This window comes from Arvicola amphibius, chromosome 8 (assembly GCF_903992535.2).
Source record: "Arvicola amphibius chromosome 8, mArvAmp1.2, whole genome shotgun sequence".
Lineage (NCBI taxonomy): Eukaryota > Metazoa > Chordata > Mammalia > Rodentia > Cricetidae > Arvicola > Arvicola amphibius.
In genome coordinates, this window is record NC_052054.1 from 70,894,519 (window position 1) to 70,910,228 (window position 15,710).

Consider the following 15,710-nt stretch of genomic DNA (forward strand, 5'->3'; position numbering starts at 1 on the left):
AGGGTTGAAGAGATGGCTCAGTGGTTAAGAGCACTGGCTGCTCTTTCAGAGAACCCAGGTTCAATTCCCAGCACCCAAATGGCAGCTCACAATTGTGTAGCTCCAGTTCTGGGAGATCCGACATCCTCACACAGACATTTACACAAGCAAACACTAATGCACATAAAAATAAATAAAATGGCTGGAGAGATGGATCAGAGATTAAGAGCACTGGCTCTTCTTCCAGAGGTCCTGAGTTCGATTCCCAACAACCACATGGTGGCTCACATTCATCTGTAATGAGATTTGTTACCCTCTTCTGGCCTGTAGGGATACATGCAGACAGGACACTGTATGCTTAATAAATAAAAAAATATTTAATAAATAAAAAAAGAATGTAATAGGCTGGAGGGATGGCTCAGTGGTTAAGAACACTGTTCCAGAGGACCTGGGTTTGATTCCCAGAACTCACATGGTAGCTCCCAATGACCCAGTAACTCCCATTCCAAGGGATCCAGCCTCCCTCTTCTGGCCTCTCTGGGCACCAGGGACTCACATGGTTTGCAGACATACCTGCAGGCTGAATACCCATCCACATAGAATAATACAATAATTTTTTTTTTTGATTTGCGAGACAGGGTTTCTCTGCGTAGCCCTGACTGATCTGTAATTTGATCTATAGATCAGGCTATCCTTGAACTCACAGAGTTTCACCTTTCTCTGCCTTACAAGTACTAGGATTAAAAGTGTGTATCACCACTGCCCAGCAATAATTTTTTAAAAAATGAGATGATGATGGTGTAGGAGGTCCTTCTGTATTTGTGTTGCTTTCATTGGTTATGAAACTGCCTTGGCCTAGTTGATAGGGCAGATCTCAGGTAGGTGGGAAAGACGGAACAGAATTCTGGGAAGAAGGGGAGACTGGCAGACACCATGAATCTCTGGCCTGGGACGGACGTAGGTTAGAATCTTGCCAGTAAGCCACAGTCACGTGGTGATACACAGATTTAATAGAAATGGGTTAATCAAGAAATGAAAGTTAGCCAATAAGAGGTTAGAGCTAATGGACCAGGCAGTAATTTAATTAATACAATTTCTGTGTGGTTATTTCAGGTGTAAGCTGGCCAGGCAGGACGGAACAAAAGGGCCTTGTGTTCCTTACAACAAGATGATACTGGGCATAGTTGTGAATGCCTTTAAGCCCAGAGGCCTAGGCAGGAGAATCTCTGTGAATTCAATGCCAGCCTGGTCTACATAGTGAGTTTCAGGACAGCCAGGGCTACATAGAGACCCTGTCTCAAAATTAAGTAAATAGAAAAGCAAATGCTTTTAAAAGATAGAAACATAACAGTGGTAGTAAGAAAGTCCCTCAGTCTCAAATATTTGATTGCTTGGCCCCATTTGGGGGTACTGTTTGGGTAGGTTCAGAAAGTATTGCATGGGCTGGAGAGATGGCTCAGCGGTTAAGAGCACTGACTGCTCTTCCAGAGGATCCGGGTTCAATTCCCAGCACCCACATGGCAGCTCACAACTGTCTGAAAATGCAGTTCCACGAGATCTGACACCTTCACATTAATGAACATAAAGTTAAATAAATCATTAAAAAATTAAAAAAAAAAAAGAAAAAAAGAAAGTTTTGCATTACTGGAGAAGGTATTGTAATGGTCTTTCCTGTCCCTTTAAGAGACAAACTATGGCCACTCCCTCCCCCATCTGCCTAGGCAAGCTGATCTTCAGCTTCCAGCTCTCTCTCTCTCTCTCTCTCTCTCTCTCTCTCTCTCTCTCAGAGAAGCAGCTTGTGTCTCTCCCTTCTCCCCACTTCTCCCCTTCCCCCCTCTCTGTTTCTCTCTCTCTACACTTCCCCCTTCTCCCCTTGACCCCTTATTCCCACCCTGTTTCCCTTCCATAACTCACTAAATATCCAACTTTACTTTACTCTTCATGGCGTGCCTATCCTTCTTGGTCTCTCATCCGCTATGCAGCTTCCTGCCTGGGACCCGGCTGCCTTCCTGGCCTGCTGTGGTCTCAGGACCCACTGCCCGCTGCCTGCCACACCTAGAGGACCTGTGGTGTGGTCTCATGGCCCCCTACCACTGTCACCACTGGGGGACCTGCAGCATTTCTGCTGCTGCACCCCTCGGGGGACCTTCAGCATTTTTATTTTTACCGTTATGGGTATGTCATGGGGGCTAGGCCACTGTCCTTTCCCAGTTTGCTCCCTCTGCTTCCAGCTTGTGGTTATGAGCTCTCCCCTGTTGCCGTCCATGGTCGCCATGGGAATTGCCATTGTCTGTGCTGCTACCTGAATCCATGTCAATGTCCACGATCCCAGCTGTGTCCAGAAACCATGTTGATGTTCATGATCTGTGATATCTAAGTTTTTCTATTATTAATAAAACCTTGGGATTCAGATAGTAACATATGAACCTGGTAGATCCAAAAAGCAATAGAGAAAAGTCCCATCTAATCCTTTTCTCTCTTTTCCAAGATCCAGAAAGGCCCAGAATCTCCTAAGCCCCTCCTCCTTCACTGTGTCCCTCTTTTCCCATCTGAGTCCACCAAAAACTCAATATGCATTGATCAACATGTGTATCTTATAGTGTCTTTTCTACCAGAGCCAAACTCAAATCCTTATCACCTTGTAAGGTTGGAAATAAATTACTTAGTTCTTGAGTTGTTAATCTAACTGTGAGCTGTAGCCAGTTAATATGTCCCAGCAAATTCTGAAACTCATTAAAATTTCATAATTGATAGGGATAGGCTCCAAAGCTACAGAGAAACCCTGTCTCAAAAACCAAGAAAAAAAAAAACTTCATAATTGATCTCTCCTGGTTTGTACTTTTGGTGGTTGAATTTTTCTGTGAACCTAACTTATATCCAAAGTAATTAATAGAATCTCCTCTTTCCAATTTTTCAGGAGCAATTTGTGATGCACAATAAGGCAAAATTCTCTTTACATTTTTAAACATTTTTTTCTAAAGTATCTGTGTCTGAATCAGCTAATGAGATATTATCCATATACAACATATTTATTTATTTATTTATTTATTTGGTTTTTTTGAGACAGGCTTCCCCTGTGTAACAGTCTTAGCTGCCCTGGAACTTGTAGACGTCTTGTAGACCAGGCTGGCCTAGAACTCACAGGGATTCTCCTGCCTCTGCCTCCTAAGTGCTGGGATCAAAGGCATGCATCACCACCACCCAGTCCCATATACAGTATCTTTCATGCTGGTTATTTAACCCCTTGACACTCAGGTACTAATGAGCAAATGAGGAAACTCTGATCTTGTTGCCAAGGGGTTAAAATTGGGAACGTCAGTTGCTACTAAATCATAGTTTAATAACACAACAAACCTAATAATGTTGTCATTGTTGCTATCTGATTCCATAGCAGCAGTCACTAAATTGAAAACCAAGATTGCAACATGACAAAAAATTGTGTAGTATTTACCAGCACCATTCAGTAATACAACCTTAAATATACCTCCTTGAACTATTTCATAACTTGTCAAGAAGAGCAGTTTGCACCAAGCAAGGGCATGTGGAATGCACCTAGTATTAAAATTGTTTTGTCTAAAATTTGAGCGTGAGGATATTAAAAACATGTTGTGAAGAAGACTACTTAAAAAAAGATATTATCCATATAATGGTAAATTATAGATTGAGGGCAGGAGAGATGGTTCAGTAGTTAAGGGCACTGGCTGCACCCGTGGTGGTGGTGGTGCACACCTTTAATCCCAGCACTTAGGAGGCAGAAGCAGGCAGATCTCTGTGAGTTCAAGGCCAGCCTGGTCTACAAGAGCTAGTTCCAGGACAGGCTCCAAAAGCCACAGAGAAACCCTGTCTCAGGGGCTGGAGAGATGGCTTAGACTTTAACAGCATTGCCTGCTCTTCCAGAGGTCCTGAGGTCAATTCTCAGCAATCACATGGTGGCTCACAGTCATCTGTAATGAGAACTGGTGCCCTCATCTGGTGTATAGACACACATGCCGAGAGAATACTCTATACATAATAAATAAATATATATTTTTTTTTAAAAAAAGAAACCCTGTCTCAAAAAAAACCAAAAAATAATAATAATGCTAATAAAAATAAATGTTCTACGCTGGGTGGTGGTGGCACAAGCCTTTAATCCCAGCACTCGGGAGGCAGAGGCTGGCAGATCTCCGTGAGTTCGAGGCCAGCCTGGTCTACAAGAGCTCCCCAGGACAGGCTCCAAAGCTACATAGAAACCCTGTTTCCAAAAACAAACAAAAAAAAATAAAAAAAATAGAATGAAAGCCATAGAAAGTTTTTTTTGTTTGTTTGTTTGGTTGGTTGGTTTTTGGGGTTTTTTTTGTTTTTTGTTTTTTGAGACTTTGAGACAGGGTTTCTTTGTAGCTTTGGAGCCTGTCCTGGGGAGCTCTTGTAGACCAGGCTGGCCTTGAACTCACAGAGATCTACCTGCCTCAGCCTCCAGAGTGCTGGGATTAAAGGCGTGCAACACCATTGCCCCGCTGAAAGTTTTTGTGACCACCTCTCTTCCCTCACCCCCCAAAAGAAACATTCTAGACATGAATCCATTGAAGAGAAGTCTTAAAAATTGTTTTAGAGATGCTGAAGTGTAGCTCTTTACAGTTGATGACTTCTGGAAGTGGTACCGGTCTGATCCCACATCTTCCTGCCCCTACTGTCATGATTTCACCAAACCATCATGGGCTTTAACCCTCTGGAATCATAAACACAAATGAACTCTTTTATAAGTTACCTTGATCATGGTACTTGTCCTTATCAAGGATCTCAGTTTGATCCTTCTCAACCACATGGCAGGTCTCAACCACATGTTCATAATCCCAGTTCCAGGGGAACCCTCTTCTAAACCCCTTGAGCACCAGGCATACACGTGGTACACATACATGTGAGAAGGACACACATACTCATATACATAGAAGTAAAATAGGAACTCTAAAAAGAAAAAAATAGCAATTCAATAAGGTAAGTAATGCAATAATACTCACATTGGATACATGGCTCAGGGGTTCAGAAAATGTACACTCCTTGTAGAGCTTCATTCCCAGTACCATATTGGACAGCTCATAACCTCCTAAAACTATCTCTAAGAGATCCTGTGCCTTCCTCTGCATTCCATAGGCACACACACACAGACACACACACACACACACACACACGCACACACACAGAGGGGAGGAGGAGGGAAGGGAGGGGGGAGGGAGGGAGGGAGGGAGGGAGGGAGGGAGGGAGGGGGAAAGGAAGGCCGGAGGGAGAGAGAGAGAGAGAAGCTGTAAAACCCAAAGCTTGCTCACTCAACCAGGGTCTCCTGATATGGTCACTGAGAATGAAAACCAGGTTGGGTTAGAGGAGTCTCAGCAAAACCAAGGCTGAATCTAATTTATTGACAGCAATCAGACTTTTTATATTGATATTTATTGAGCTCTACATTTTTCTCTGCTCCCTTCCCTGCCTCTCCCCTCCCACTTCAATCCTCTCCGAAGGTCCCCATGCTCCCAATTTACTTAGGAGAGCTTGTCTTTTTATACTTTCTACTTCCCATGTAGATTAGATCTATGTAAGTCTCTCTTAGTGTCCACATTGTTGTCTAAGTTCTCTGGCATTGCGTTTTTTCTTTTTTAAATATTTATTTATTATGTATACAATATTCTGTCTGTGTGTATGCCTGAAGGCCAGAGAGGGCACCAGACCCCATTACAGATGGTTGTGAGCCACCATATGGTTGCTGGGAATTGAACTCAGGACCTTTGGAAGAGCAGGCAATGCTCTTAACCTCTGAGCCATCTCTCCAGCCCCCTGGCATTGTGGTTTGTAGGCTGGCTTTCTTTGCTTTATGATTAAAAACCGCCTATGAGAGCCGGGCGGTGGTGGCACACACCTTTAATCCCAGCACTCGGGAGGTAGAGGCAGACGGATCTCTGTGAGTTTGAGGCCAGCCTGGTCTACAAGAGCTAGTTCCAGGACAGGCTGTGGAAACTACAGGGAAACTCGGTCTCGAAAAACAAAAAAAAAAAAAAAAAAAAAAAAAAAAAAACACCTACGAGTGAGTACATGTGATAATTGTCTTTCTGTGTCTTGGTTACCTCACTTAAAATAATGTTTTCTAGTTCCATCCATTTTCCTGCAAAATTCCAGCTGTCATTATTTTTTTCTACTGTGTAGTGCTCCATTGTGTAAATGCACCACATTTTCCTTATCCATTCTTCGGTTGAGGGGCATTTAGGTTGTTTTCAGGTTCTGGCTATGACAAACAAAGCTGCTATGAACATAGTTGAGCACATGTCCTTGTGGCACGATTGAGCATCCTTTGGATGTATACCCAAAAGTGGTATTACTGGGTCTTGAGGAAGGTTGTTTCCTAATTTTCTGAGAAATCACCATACTGACATCCAAAGGGGTTGTACCAGCTTGCATTCCCAGTAATCAGACTTTTAAAAAATAATTTATTTATTTTTGTGTACATTGGTATTTTGCCTGTATGTATGTCTGTATAAGGGTATCAGGTTCTCTGGAACTGCAGTTACTGACAGTTGTGAGCTGCCATGTGGCTGCTGAGAATTGAACCCAGGTCCTTTGGAAGAACAATCAGGGCTGGAGTGATGGCTCAGAGGTTAAGAGCATTGCCTGCTCTTCCAAAGGTCCTGAGTTCAATTCCCAGCAACCACATGGTGGCTCACAACCATCTGTAATGGGGTCTGGTGCCCTCTTCTGGCCTGCAAGCATACACACAGAGAGACAGAATATTGTATACATAATAACTAAATAAATATTTAAAAAAAAAAAGAACAATCAGTGCACTGAACTGCTGAGCCATCTCTCCAGGCCCTGCAATCAGACTTTTTACCTCATCAGAAACTTTGTAGACAGGTTTCAGTCCTGCCCAGTCCTACAGCCATTCAGTCATAAAGAAACACACAGAGGCTTTTAACAATTATAAACTGTAGCTGGGCGGTGGTGGCGCACACCTTTAATCCCAGCACTCGGGAGGCAGAGACAGGCAGATCTCTGTGAGTTCGAGACCAGCCTGGTCTACAAGAGCTAGCTCCAGGACAGGCTCTAAAGCTGCAGAGAAATCCTGTCTCGAAAAAAACCAAAAAAATTATCAACTGTTTGGCCAATGGCTCAGGCATATTTCTAGCTAGCTCTTACATCTTAAATTAACCCATAAGTCTTATCTATGTTTAGCTACATGGCTTGGTACATTTTCTCAGTGCAGCATTTTCTTTTTTTTTTTTTGGTTTTTCAAGACAGGGTTTCTCTGCAGCTTTTTTAGAGCCTGTCCTGGACCTAGCACTTGTAGACCAGGCTGGCCTTGAACTCACAGAGATCCGCCTGCCTCTGCCTCCCGAGTGCTGGGATTAAAGGTGTGCGCCACCACCGCCCGGCTTCAGTCCAGCATTTTCATCTTGCTTCCTCTGCATCTGGCTAGTGATTGCAGACAGCCCTTCTTCCTCCCATAAGTCTCCTAGTCTGGTTGCCCCGCATATACTTCCTGCTTGGCCACTGGCCAATCAGTGTTTTATTAAACCATTATGTGTGACAAATCTTCACAGCACTTCCCCTTTTTCTTTTCTTTTCTTTCTTTTTTTTACAGATTTATTTATTATGTATACAGTATTCTCCTGCATGCATGCATGCATGCCTGCCAGAAAAGGGCAACAGATCTCACTTTAGATGGGTGTGAGCCATCATGTAGTTGTTGAAAATTGAACTCACAACCTCTGGAAGAGCAGTTAGGCTCTTAACTTCAGAGCCATCTCTCCAGCACCCCCTTTTTTTTTTCAAAACAAGAACTCTGAATCTAATTTTCTTTGTTTAGCTTTTTCCATGACTGTTATCAATAACAACTTGTAACCAACATTCTAAACAAAGGCAAGGTTCCATAATTCATTTTGGGGGAATGTGGGCATAGTTTTCTAGACTACTTCCTACTGATTGAGGAAACTAATAATCTTATGGGGACCTAAAGAAAATTTAGGATTATGGTCAAGTCCTGACTGGAGTATTCTGCAAACCTTGATTATCTCAGCCTGCAGTCTTTTGTGGTTTTTGTAGACCAGGTTAGCCTCGAATTCACAGATATCTGCCTGCCTCTGCCTCCCGAGTGCTGGGATTAAAGGCATGCACCACCACTGCCTGGCTCTCAGGCAGCAGTCTTGAAGCTGTTCTGGATGTAGAACTCAGAGGAAACTGCCACAGAGGTGGCTCTGAAACATTGGATAATCTGGGCCATCTGTTCCCACTGGAGATTTTTCAGGAGGTCTTTCTTCATCAAACCTTATTTTCTTAAGCCAGAATGAATCTACAGCCTCTCATTTGCTGTGGAAACAAAAGCAAAACCTCTTCTCCAAAGTAACATATCTTTTGACATAAATTTTGAAGTCACGGAATTTTCAAAATATGTATGTTGAATTAACCTGGCAGCATTTATAATCAAATGTCTTATAGTAGCTGTTGCTCCTTCCTTAGCAGTCAAACAATTCAAAGATAACACAATAACATATAGTATCCAGATTCTCTGTGTATTTTCCATCTTTATGTGGCTTTTTAAAACCTTTAATTTTTTAGTTTTTTGAGACAAGGTTTCTCTGTGTATCTTTGGCTGTCCTGGATGGAACTCACTCTGTAGACCAGGCTGCCTTTGAACTCATAGAGATCCATCTGCCTTTGCCTCCCAAGTGCTGGGATTGAAAGGTATGTGTTACTACACCCAACTACTCTAATTTCTTTCTTCTTCTTTCTTTTAGAACTTTATCTATCCTTTTTCTTTTCTCTCCGAAGTCTACATATATTTTTAAACACACTGTAAACTGTTTAGAGGGTTTTTTTTTGTCTGAATCTTTTTTTGTTTGTTTGTTTGTTTGTTTTTGTTTTTTGAGACAGGGTTTCTCTGTAGCTTTGGAGTCTGTCCTGAAACTATCTCTTGTAGACCAGATTGGTCTCAAACTCATAGAGATCCACCTGCCTCTGACTCCTGAGTGCTGGGATTAAAGGTGTGTGCCACCACCACCCAGTCTGAATCTGTCTTTATTGTATATCTCTCTGACCACATGAGTCTTTAATTTTTTAAGCAATATGGCTAGAATTAAAGCCGTGGCTTTGGCAGCTCTATCTGCCCTACACCTTGACTTCCTGGGAGTCTAGCTTCATGGCGGAGGTACTGGTGTGAGCCATGTTTTTTACCGAAACTCTATGGAGTTTCTAGGTCCATGCTACTGCCAAGAAGCATGATGCCAACTTCTCATAAACATCACTTTAGTGTTTGGTGACAGGGCCTCTTAAAAGAGCTGCAAGGCTTTGGCTGCTAATGCTGAGTTAAGAAGCCTCTCTTAAAGGAGCTGTGACTCTGTTTGCCACCAGTACATAGAGCCCACCCAAGATGATGCTGCTACCAAAAAGCCATGTTTAACTATGTTCTTTTGTCTGTCTAGAATCCTCCCCCCCTTTATTAAATTTAAGCTTTCTCAAGCTTTATTTGGAAATTCTTGCCAAACATGTGGGTGCCATTATGTAATCGGAGAATGCAATTTTCTTTCCCAACCACGCAGACCTGAATAATCTTGGATCATCTGAGCCATCTGTTCCTATTGGAGATTTTTTTCAGGGGGTCTTCCTTGATCAAACCTTATTTTTCTTAACCCAGAATAATCCACAGCCTCTTATTTCCTGTAAAAGCAAAACCAAAACCTCTTCTCTAAAGTAACATATCTTTTGTCTATAACTCCAGTTCCATGGGATCTGATACCTTCATACCAATGCATGCAAAATAAAGTTAAATAAATTATTTTAAAAAAACATTATGAAGGGGGCTGGAGAGATGGCTCAGAGGTTAAGAGCATTGCCTGCTCTTCCAAAGGTCCTGAGTTCAATTCCCAGCAACCATATGGTGGCTCACAACCATCTGTAATGAGGTCTGGTGCCCTCTTCTGGCATGCGGGCATACACACAGACAGAATATTGTATACATAATAAATAAATATTTAAAAAATTATGAAAAAATAAACTAAAAATTAAATAAATAAGTAAAAGATTAGGTATTTAAGTCAGTGGCAGCATTCCAGGCACCCAGCCCTACCCTTGTTCCATTACCAGGACTGCAGAAATAAATTAATTATATAAACTTGTGTGCAGCGTGGCATGGTTTCTCATATCTGTAATCCTAGTCCTCCAGTTGCTGAGGCAGGAGGATTATTTTTTTTAATATTTATTTATTTATTATGTATACAATATTCTGTCTGTGAATATGCCTGCAGGCCAGAAGAGGGCACCAGACCCCTTTACAGATGGTTGTGAGTCACCATGTGGTTGCTGGGAATTGAACTCTGGACCTTTAGAAGAGCAGGCAATGCTCTTAACCTCTGAGCCATCTCTCCAGCCCCAGGATTATTTTTATTTCCAGGCCAAGATGTTAGACTAAGTGAGATACCATGTCAAGACAAAAGCTAGGTGGTGGTGGCATATGCCTTTAATCCCAGCACTCGGGAGGCGGAGGCAGGTGGATCGCGTTCTTAGCTAGCCTGGTCTAAAAGAGCTAGTTCCAGGACAGCTAAAACTGTTACACAGAGGCACCCTGTCTTGAAAAGTCAAAAAATTAGATAGATAGATAGATAGATAGATAGATAGATAGATAGATAGATAGATAGATATTGTAAAGGCTCTGCTTTCAAAGTGCCCATGTGGCCTCATATTCCTGCTGCCATGCCTTCCCTGCCATGATGCATCCCACCACCAATCTGTCAGAATATCATGCCTGCCTGCCACCCTTCTCTAAAGGTGTAACACTCAGGGTCCAAAGAGTGAGCACTTCCTGTAGGTGACATCAGTGGGCCGAAGAGTGGTGCTCAGGTCATTGCTGGAATGGAAAGAGACAGCCATTCCTAGCCCTCTTCTTATTTACTGTGTATTCACAGGGATCAGGAAACTTCTGGGACAGCAGCAGCCCTCAAGGGCCTTGGTGAGCGGCTGTAACCACCATTGCTGCTGCAGTTCTTCCAAAATCAAGACCTAATTGCAGAGCCAAAGGGTAAGGAAAGGCTGAGAGGCCACAGGGTTCACAGAAGAGAACTGTAGTGTGGGTCCCTTGCCTGCTGTGTGAGTAGCAAGGGAAAGAACAAAGGCAGAAATGGTAACAAGTGGACCCAGGAATGGAGATGGCTTAGGAGTCAAAAGCCCCTTTGGTTTGTTTTTATTTTATGTGAATGGATGTTTTTCGTAAATGTGTGTCTGTGCGACACATGTGTACGTCTTTGGAGGCTAGAGGAGGTTATGGATTTACCTGAACTGGAGTAAGACGCAGGGATGGATATATATATCCATCCATATATATATATATCCATATAAAAAAAATATATATATATATTTTGGGGGGAGTGTGAGCATAATTTTCTAGGCTACTTCCTACTGATTGAGGAAATTAATATTCTTATGGAAACCTAAAGAAAATTTAGGATTGTGGTCAAGTCCTGACTGGAGTATTCTGTAAACCTTGATTATCTCAGCCTGCAGTTTTTTTGTAGACCAGGCTAGCCTCGAATTCACAGAGATCCGCCTGCCTCTGCCTCCCGAGTGCTGGGATTAAAGGCATGCGCCACCACTGCCCGGCTCTCAGCCAGCAGTCTTGAGGCTGTTCTGGATGTAGAACTCAGAGTATATATATATATTGGTTTTTCAAGACAGGGTTTCTCTGTGGCTTTTGGAGCCTATCCTGGAACTAGCTCTGTAGACCAGGCTGGCCTCAAACTCATGGAGATCAGTCTGCCTCTGCCTCTGCCTCCCAAGTGCTGGGATTAAAGGCAAGTGCCAGCACTGCCCTGCTAGACGCCGGTATTTTTAACCACTAGCTCCTTACAAGTCTTTCTTTCTTTTTTTTCTTTTCTTTCTTTCTTTCTTTCTTTCTTTCTTTTTCTTTTTCTGACAGAGTTTCTCTGTGTAGCTCTGTGTAGTCCTGGAGTTTGGCCTCCAACTCAGAGATCTGCCTGACTCTGCCTCCCGACTGCAGGGAACAAAGGCGTCCACTACTGGCAGGCTTATGAGTCATTTTCAAGTGGACAATTCATAGTGACACAGTGCAGTTATTATGTCAACCAATCACTGTCCCAAATGACAAAACATTTGTCTTTTTTTTTTTAAATTTTTTTTTATGGTTTTTTTTATGGTTTTTCAAGACAGGGTTTCTCTATAGCTCTGACTGTTCTGGAACTTGCTCTGTAGACCAGGCTGGCCTCGAACTCACAGAGATCCGCCTGCCTCTGCCTCCCAAGTGCTGGGATTAAAGGCATGCACCACCATTTCCTTCCTTCCTTCCTTCCTTCCTTCCTTCCTTCCTTCCTTCCTTCCTTCCTTCCTTTCAAGACAGGGTTTCTCTGTGTAGCCCTGGCTGTCCTCTTTCTTTTTCCATGACAAGGTCTCACAAAGCCCAAGCTGGACTCCAAGTAGTCACATCCTGGAGGATGACCTTGAACTCCTGATGTGTTGTCTCAACTTCTACAGTTTTGGAATTTTTTTTTTTTTTTTTTTGGTTTTTCGAGACAGGGTTTCCCTGTAGTTTCTAGAGCCTGTCCTGGAACTAGCTCTTGTAGACCAGGCTGGCCTCGAACTCAGAGATCCGCCTGCCTCTGCCTCCCGAGTGCTGGGATTAAAGGCGTGCGTCACCACCTCCTGGCTCAGTTTTGTAATTTTTGCCTTTTGCCTCAGGCATGGTTTGCACTAACTGTTAATGAAGTCATCATTTATGATGAGTGCAGATCCCTGGAAACAGACCCCCTCATCACTGTAACTAACAGCAAAAAAGGGAAATTAAAAAAAAAAAAAAGATCCTAAGGGAGGGCACACCATTCCCCTCAGAGAAAGTTGATTACTGAAAACCACTCATTAATTTTCCTCAGTAATTTCACAGAGATCCTCTAGGGGGCGAAATCATCCCTTGGAGAAGAGGATGAATCTAGCTCTCAGCTTTGTTCTTTTTATCTGGCACCTTCTTGTGCAAAGCAGGGCTTCATGAAAAGAAGAGGGAAAGAGAAATTGGATTGCATGCAACAGGGCCAAGTCAGTGTAAGCCTCTCGCTCTTTTTTCTCCAGTTCTCTCTCTCTCTCTCTCTCTCTCTCTCTCTCTCTCTCTCTCTCTCTCTCTCTCTCTCTCTCTCCCTCTCCCTCTCCCTCTCCCTCTCCCTCTCCCTCTCCCCCTCCCTCCCTCCCTCCTGTCCTCCCCCTCCTGGTTTTTGCTCTGTGTAGCCCCTGCTGTCAAGGGTGGCCTCCAACTCACAGAGATCCACCTACTTCTACCTCAGGAGTGTTAAGATTAAAAGTGTGTGCCACCACCATGCCCAGCTTTTTTTTTTTAAAATAACTTCCTTCTCTCTCTCTCTCTCTCTCTCTCTCTCTCTCTCTCTCTCTCTCTCTTTTTCTCTCTTTCTCTCTCTCTTTCTCTCTTTCTTTCTTTTGTTCAAGACAGAGTTTCTCTGTGAAACAGTCCTGGCTGTCCTGGAACTCACTCTGTAGACTAGGCTGGCCTCGAAGTCACAGAGATCTGCCTGTCTCTGTCTCCCAGGTACTTGGGATTAAAGGCGTATGCCACTACCACATGGCATATGGTGGACATTTTCTGTACACATTACTAATATTCACAAGGACCAGGAAAGAAGGGCTTGAGGCTTTGGAGTCCTTGACATGGTCATGCCAGCAAAACATCCAGAACCTCCTTCACTCAGTTTCTTCTACTCCCTACAAGCAGTTTCTCTCCTTTTATCTTACTGAAAATCTTTTGGCCCAGGAGATCTAGACCAACTCTACTGCCTCTGCCTTCTGTGTGCTATAGAGTACAGGGATTACAGATGTATACCACAGGATTGGAATATTTTTGTGGGGGCTCAGGGGATCAAAATCAGGTTTTCATGTACCTGTTTGCTATGTTACCTGCTGTGGAGTTCTTTTTTCTTTTCTCTTCTTCTTCCTTCTTTGCTTATTGTTATTTTTTTTCCTATTTGGCTTTTTTGAGACAGGGCCTTGCTCTGTATTCCAGGTTAGCCTTGAACTCACAGAGATCTGCCTGCCTCTGCCTTCCAAGTGCTGGGATCAAAGGCTTATGCCACCACTGCAAGTTTATTATTTGTTTTTTAGATTTTTCCCTTGTTTTGTGGGAGGTTTTTTTTTATATAAGAGATAGGGTCTTTTATTTTTAAACTTATTTATTTATTATGTGTACAACATTCTGCTTCCATGTATGCCCACACACCAGAACAGGGCTCCAGGTCTCATTACAGATGGTTGTGAGCCATCATGTGGTTGCTGGGAATTGAACTCAGGACCTCTGGAAGAGCAGTCAGTGCTCTTAACTTCTGAGCCATCTCTCCAGCCCCGAGATAGGGTCTTACTCTGCAGTTTAGGTTATCTTGGAATTTACCATGTAGCCTGGATAGTCTTCCTGTCTCAGCCTCACAAGTGATGAGCAATGGTGGTGCACGCCTTTCATTCCCAGTACTCAGGAGACAGAGACAGGGGCATCTCTGTGAGTTAGAGACCAGCCTGGTCTACCATGTGAAGTCCAGGACAGGCTCCAAAGTTACAGAAAAACCCTGTCTCAAAAACAAAACAAAACAAGAAAAAACTCTCCTACTCCCCCCCAAAAAGTGTTGGGATTACAGGTGTTATCTACCATGGTCAGTTTATAAAGATATTTTTAGATAATTTAGTTATGAGCAGGTCAAAATATTTGCCCTTAGGGAGACATTGCATATGAGAATAAGTTGAGTTGTGGCTAATTTCAACTCCAGACACTGGTGGATCTCTGGGAGTTTGAGGCCACCCAGCTCTACATAGGAAGGTATATTGTGAGACCCTGTGTGTCGGGGGTATAACTTCTATTAGATTAGGAACTGTGTCTGGGTGTCTCAGAGAATTTGTGTAGCAAGTACAAGAGTTTGGACTGCACCCAAAGAAATTAGATCGGGGCCTGGAGAGATGCCTCAGCTATTAAGAGCCATTTCAGAGGACCTGAGTTCAATTCCCAGCACCCACATGTCGGCTTATACCTGGCTGTGACTCCCTCCAGTCCCTGGAGAACTGGCCCTCTTCTGGCACTGATGTACGTGGTGCACATACATACATTTAGGCAAATACCAAAACACATAAAATAAAAATAAAAGAAATTAAATTAGGGATTGAATCCTGACAGAAACTTTGGTTAAAGACCAAAAGGCTCTTAGCAAGCAGTCTCAAATGAGTGGCTCACTAGTTTCTCAGAACTAATTTTTTGTCACCAACCCAACATATATCTCAGATGAGCTATAAATTTTGTTTCTTTCATTACAAGGCCCCTATCTTCGTACACTTTTCTTTCCCTTTTGAGAACGAAAGGGATACCTGCTTCAAAAGGGGTAAAAGATCTATTTCCTCCCTTCGGAGCTTTCTCTTCTTCCTGTCCCTGTCATCATTATTCTTGCTTCCACGTTCTCTCCCTTAAGGGCAATTTCCATTACTAAACTCCATGATGCTGTGCCCATCTTTTGTCACAGAAAGTGGCACGGTAGAAAGAACTAATGAAAACGTAGATCTCTGGGTGCAAACAACTGAACAATTTAGCCTGGCGGTGGTGGTGCACGCCTTTAATCCCAGCAGAGGCAGGAGGATCTCTGTGAGTTGGAGGCCAGCCTGGTCTACAAAAGCTAGTCCCAGGACGGGCACCAAAAGTACAGAGAAACCTTGTCTCGAAACAAAACAAAACAAAA